Source organism: Amphiura filiformis, chromosome 6 (genome assembly GCF_039555335.1).
Source record: "Amphiura filiformis chromosome 6, Afil_fr2py, whole genome shotgun sequence".
In the NCBI taxonomy this organism is placed as follows: Eukaryota; Metazoa; Echinodermata; class Ophiuroidea; order Amphilepidida; family Amphiuridae; genus Amphiura; species Amphiura filiformis.
Window position 1 is genome coordinate 5,035,941 of NC_092633.1, and position 6,962 is coordinate 5,042,902.

General features: G+C 37.0%; 1 long non-coding RNA gene across 1 annotated transcript; it reads left to right on the top strand.

The window, feature by feature from the left end:
- Positions 1-21: 21 nt before the first annotated feature.
- Positions 22-1,981, top strand: LOC140154192 (uncharacterized). The gene is made up of 3 exons (XR_011859259.1): positions 22-59; positions 979-1,026; positions 1,700-1,981. It is a non-coding gene; the product is annotated as an uncharacterized lncRNA (long non-coding RNA).
- The last annotated feature ends 4,981 nt before the right edge of the window (positions 1,982-6,962 follow it).

Sequence of the window (6,962 nt, forward strand, 5' to 3'; positions counted from 1 at the left end):
CTTTATATTCTTTCTTATCATAGAATGCAGCAGTTGCACCATCCGCAGAAATTACACAGGTAATGCATAACAAAACATTTCGTTGCTACCATGCCATTTAGCACATTGTCTGTGTTCAATTTTGGATGCATTTTGTTTGATTGTGAGTGATAGCCAAGACACCCGCAACTATCATGTAAATACATTAAATCTCAATACTCTACTCTAAACACATGTCAATAACCAAGGAGTTATCCAACTGACACAACAGCAAAATGCACTGATATGGTACAGCTTCCTGGATCACATTCACAGCCCAATTGACACCCAGCAAAAAACAGATCTGTGAGAACAGCTAGCATCTTGAATCACAGGTCACAGCAAACAATTCTAACAACATTAAGTTAAAAACATTAAGGAGAGTCAAAAACAAATTTACCAGGATCATCATGTCACATGTCCAAACAAATAATGAAGTCCTTTAGTTACGGTTATGTCCACCATGCACTTGCACGCATGCTGGACCACATTCACAGCCCAATAATTGGCACCCAGCAAAAGATATCTGTGAGAATCGTTAAACAGATGTTTGTTTCAATGACACAAGAGAAATGTGCACTGAAATGTGACATGATGATGTTGGTAAGTTTGTTTTGACTCTGTTTAATGTTTTAAACTTTTTGCTGTTGTGTCAGGTGGACAACTACTTGGTTACTGACATGTTTTTAGAGTAGAGTATTGAAGTAATCCTGTATGCAATTTTGGTTAATTTTGATGGACAAGATTTTAAGATATGACCTTGTGAAAAATTACAAGTTTCTTTTTTGGCTTAGTGTACATACATAAACAGTGATGTGTAGATATATGCGATCTAGGATTATTATTTATAAATCACAATTATCACCAGTATTATTATCATCGTCATCAGAATCATCATCCTCGTATTCATCATCATCAGTTCCCCCGCAATAATCTTCATCATTATTATGTTCTTTCCAGCCTGCTGCTTGCAAGGATTTCTCCATTTTTGTTGCATCTTCTATTATGGTAAGAGACTAATAATCTTAACAATTTTAATTGTCAATATTACTTAAATGTAAAGATACTCTTAAAAGGGCATTTCGTGATCCACAGCCTCATCCCCCACTTTTCTCAAAAAAAGTTGAGATTTTTATACCACTGGAAACCTCTGGCTACATAATGTTTATGTACCAAATATTTCTTGCAAATTAATTCGTTTAGCAAAAATATCGTCAAATTTGAATTTCGTTCTGGTATACCAGAACAAAATTACAATAGTGGCCTATGGAGCAGTGTAATACACATAATCATGCATAACTCGCAAACGCAAAATCAGAATCAACTGGAATTTTGGGAATAAGCTTATTTCATGGATATCTACTGAAAAATGTCATAAAAAGAGGTTGCTAGGATCATGAAATCCTCCTTTAATTTCTTGAATTCAGTTGTTGAGCACAAACATTCGAATGTGCATGATATAGCAGGTTAATAGTTATATAATTATCAGGTGATATTTCTAGAGAAGAGCAAAAGAAATCAGTTATAGGTGAAATTAAAGTTCTCATATGGAGGGTTTTTTCACCGACGGAAAATGCAAGAATTTGATTCAGAAATTAATGATGAACAGACTGGATTTATGGCAAATTAGCATATAACTTAAAAACATTTTCGCAATATTGATTGATTTCCCACCTTACAGGCATCCATTCAGGCACAGAGCAACTCAGGACAAGATTCAAAAGAAGACAATGCTAAAACCCAGGGACTTCAACAGTCTCATGAACCAGCTTCAGAATCATCATCATTCACTACTATTACAATTGAATAATTTTGTTTTTATCTTAAGTGGGAAAATGGGATCGGGGCCTGGTATAATGATGTTTGTACCAACCTTGTCATTAGTTTATACTTTTATTTTATTTCTTAATCATTTCCCAGAATATAAGTTTTCAGGGTATATAATTCAAGATTTTTTCTATCTTCCCCACCAGTACAAAACATATTCAGATATTTAAGTTTTTCCAGGATTTCAGGATAATTTTTAAACCTACTTCGTTTTTATTTTGGTTCTCATTAATCTGAAAAAAATTTCAAATTATACTCAAATCAAATACAGTATTTAAAAAAACCAGTTTGCATCTTATGTCCCTGTCAATCAAACTCTCACTGCCTGTGATTGGTTAAGCATAGCATAATTAAAGAAGGTGTCACCCTATTTATGCATTGCTGACTAATCATTGGCCACAGGGAGTTTGATTTGACGAGGATATCGGATGCAAACTTCCATTTTTTAAAATTTCTGCTTTCCCAGTATAAAAAATCATAGTTTGGTAATTTTAAAACATGCATTTAGATTTTACATTTTTAAATATAGCATTTAATTCACAATTTCAATAATTGATAAACCTTTTCATACTTTGGTAATTTAAAAGGAGATATTACGTGATAATTTAGTATACAAAGGTTGGAAGATATATCATTATACCAGGCCCCTTCCAGGAGGGGAGATAGTGAAGGGCGCACACCACTAAATAATCTTCCCATTGAAACACGTGTAAAAACACCTCATTTTGAGACCTTTTGGGCTACTTTTAAAATATTTTATGATGACCAGTCGATTGCAAATCGATGCAAGTTTAACATATGTTTCAATGTATGGGGGTCCTTCCACCTCGTTTTCCCGCTACGAGGCTGAGAACAGCGCCCTCACTGTTTTTGACATGCTCTCAAGACTGCAAACCCGATTCTGCCATTTTCTAATTCGCGGACCTGTTTTTTCAATAATTATAAAAAAGCGACTTTTTAGGCGACTCAAATGATATGTATAAGCTTTACACTTTCATTTAAGCTATAATTCGCCACTCTTTCTGATTAATAAGTCTAAAGACCAGCCCAATATACCTCTAAAAGTTTCTGTATTTTACCTGAACTCATTAGGTTTACACAAATGGCGCATTGATTTAGTGGTGTGCCCCTGAATGATACATATAATTATTTACATGTCGATTAAAAAGGATATTCATCATATCTAAACATTACAATTCCATAAGATGTTGATTTTGTTGAATATTTATTTGCTGTGGTCGTATTTAGCTCATTTGTATTAGCATTTACTGTTGCTTAGGGTGTGGGTAATGTAAATAGTGGGTTATGAGCATCGTCCTTGGTATTCTATCTACTACTGATGAGATACCTGCCAGCAACTACTGATAAGGGGGTAGGAGACATACTTGGTATCTACCTGCTGATGAGGGTGTAAATAACATACTTGGTATGCTATCTACTGATGATTTGAATGGCATAAGCCTACTTGTAATGCAAGCTATTGCTGACGATGGTGTAGATGACATACCTGGTATATCATGCCATCTACTGATGATGAGGGTATAGATGACATACTTGGTATGCTATCTACTGCTGATGAGAGTGTAGATGAAATACTTGGTATGTTATCTACTGATGAAGGTATAAATAACTACACACATGGTATACTATCTACTGCTGATGAGGGTGTAGATGACATAGGCTACTTGGTATGCTATCTACTGCTGATGAGGGTGTAGATGACATACTTGGTAATGCTATCTAATGCTGATGAGGGTGTGGATGACATACTTGGTAATGCTATTTACTGCTGATGAGGGTGTTGATGACATACACTCGTTTAACCAATTAATGAACGAGAATATATTAATGAGGGATATAATAAAAACTTCCGCACCCTACTCCGGGACCCTACTACCACACGGTGTCTCGACCCCGCGCGTCGCCGTTCCTTCAGACGTAGCATTATGCTGCACAACGGCAATTCTGCTTACGCGTTTATCGTGAAAATGGCGTCTGCTGCAGTTATTTTGCTGAGATTACCGATGGATAATTACACGCGAATTTGACATTTTATGAAACAAAATGCTATTTTATGGAATGTTAAAAAGAAAATTAGAATAATTTAAGTCAAAATGTAAATTGATTGAACAGAAATCCTCCAATAAAATCAGGTAAGCTAAATATTAAGCTTATTTACCATGCTGGCGGGCACGTTGACTGGTGTGTGTTGACGTTTGTTTACGATTTTACCGTGATAGTGAAAATATTTATGAGGTATAGTAAAACAAATACAACATGTTTTATTTCGGGAAAGTAGTCAAAACTACTGGTCCCCGGTGGTGGATGATTTGACTACTTCCCTCCGCTGACGCGTCGGGAAGTAGTCAAATCATCCAACACCTCGGGACCAGTAGTTTTGACTACTTCCCCTCAAAACATGTTGTATTTGTATAGGCCTACTACTTCCCCGCGTGCGCGTAATTGCACAGGCGCGGGGAGTAAATTGTTTCGATATATTTTGCAAATCCTTTTTAAAACGTGCGTGGACATATAGATCATCGATTATTAAGGAAATATAAAATTAACTGATAAAGTGATGCTAGTGAAATTTGTTTAAATGTTCTTTATAATTAATTTGTTTAATTGTAAACCTATGTAGGCCTATATAGGACTCTCTTGTACATATATAATATGATTGTAAATATAGTTTAAAATTCAAAATAATTCCAAATCTGTTTCACTATAGGCCTAATACAAATAATGATGCTGGTAAAATCTGTAGGCCTATCAAATGTACTTTGTAACTTGATTTGATTTGATTTAATTCACCTATGTAGGCCTACATATAATTGTAAATAGTTATGATTGTAATTATTGTAATATAGGCCTACATAAGTTTGATTTCGTGTGCATGTGTGTGACGTGAGGGTATGTATGTGTGATATGGGTGTGGGAGAGTAAAGGTGAGAGGGTAGCTTTGCTCCAAAGCCAACCTATTTTCCATCCAATTGAAAGAAAAAATGAAAAAACCATGCCATATGCCCTCTTACACTATAGTAAAGACCCTCCGCTGGCGCGTCGGTCACTGGACTTTCGCGGTTGGTGTGTGGGGTAGACCAATATCTCAGGTAGACAGTGATCTATAAGTGGTCCTACTTTACTTGTTGGTGACTTGCCTATAGTGAAGCTTGCCTTCGGCAAGCTCTGTACAAATACATGTACTGCTGGGTGATGCATGGGAGTGGTATTAATTTTTACAGAATGGATTGGCCTATATACATTTTCTTTACTAATACTAGTCACTTGCTTGGGTTTATTTTACTTGGGGATCTCTGGATCTTCTAAGGTACTGCGAGGGCTCTGATCAAGAGCTACGGTGAGAGGGATGAGAGCGTGGGGGTCCAGGTGGGGGTGTGCGTGATTTGATTTGATTTGATTTACCTTTGTACATATGATTGTAAATAACTTTGATTGTAATTATTGTAATATAGACCTATATACATAAGTTTGATCTTGTGTACATGTGTGTGAGGGTATATTATGTGTGATATGTATGGGGGTGAGTAAGGGTGAGAGGGATGAGAGCGTGGGGGTGTGCGTGAGTGGGTTGTGTATCTTTTATACATTGTACATTATTTAATATTTATATTGATTAGCCTACTATGAGTTATTGTTGTTGTTGTTTGAAATGTATTTTTTGTCTTTTATATGAACGCACCGCCAATTTAGGCGTGTGCCGCTGATTCAAAAGCGTCTGTTCAAATAAATATATAAAATAAATAAGTCAAAATACCGTACTCGGACGCTGGCGTTATTAATAAGATGTCTGGATTACCTAATAAATATTTATGAGGTAAAGTAATCCCTCATATACGTGTAGCCCTTTTCTATTCACAGATTATCCATTGTATTTCTTTTGTTTAAGGTTCGCTGCCCACACCATTACCTAGAGTAATGGAGGTGGCTAGCTGCCCAGAGACCATTATCAACACAATAGCTCAAGATAACGGCAGAGAGTAGTTATTCTTGAGAGGGCACTCACCTCATTTGCATGGCAAAATTACCCGTCTCCTCTGCAGCCAATTTGGTTTCGCTCCATCGAAATCAAGCTGGTCACGGAGGAGACTACTTTCCTTTGTGTTTGTTCATTTGTGTATGGAGAGCCCTTCTTGGAGTCCGTTTGGACTCAGGCTACGCTCTCAGCTAGAGTCCGACGCTGCATTGTACTAGAAACACCTTCTCTGTGAACTCGCTAGAGCAAGGAAAATAAAAACTGGTTTCATTACTATCTGTTTTTGAGCTTTTTGCAGGTCTGCGACCATGGTGTTACCACAACTGTCTTTGCGTCATTAACATGTGCTGGAGTCTAGCACAGGTCAACCAAAGTCCCGGATTTTAATAAGACAATAATGATTGACACACACACCAGGAAGTTTCTCATCCAAAAGAATGAGAAAATTTAAATTCTCACCATTTTGGCCGTTTCTCATCAAAATGTCCGTTTTCTCATCCAAAACTTCCTTTAGTGTATTAAGTTAGCTTAGGCCTATTGATCCTAAATTTGCTGGTAGGGTAAAACTCGTTTTAGGGGGTGTTTAAAAAGTTGGCCACACATGCGTATAGGCCTACATTATCATACTTGAGTGCCCCTCCCGGTGAAATTTGAGACTCATTTGGTCACCGTCCTAAGCGTCCTTGCCCACACGAGTCGCCCAGGAGTAGGCCCTACCCGGCATTATTAATTGTTAGTGGTTAGCCTCCCTAACTTCAGTCGCGTATCGTGTTGTCAATTATCGTTACTTGTGTCCATGGATATGACCCCATGTATAAGTAGGCCCCTAGTCTTCATAGAATTCACACAGTCTATGCCATGTCATTTACGGATACAAAGAGGATAATAATGTTGAGGGCGCCCACAAAATCTTACACCGTCTTACACAATGTTCCAAGGCAAAGTTCAGTTTAATATTTACTCATCGTAAAAATACAGACGTTTTATTATGTGATGATGTTGTCTGGATGGGTGGACAGTTGTCACACTGTGGAAAAACAACAACCGGGAATCCGCATTCATTTACAAATAGCATTAAATTAGTATCACATAGTGGCATCCGTGCAGTGGAAAACCTTAATTC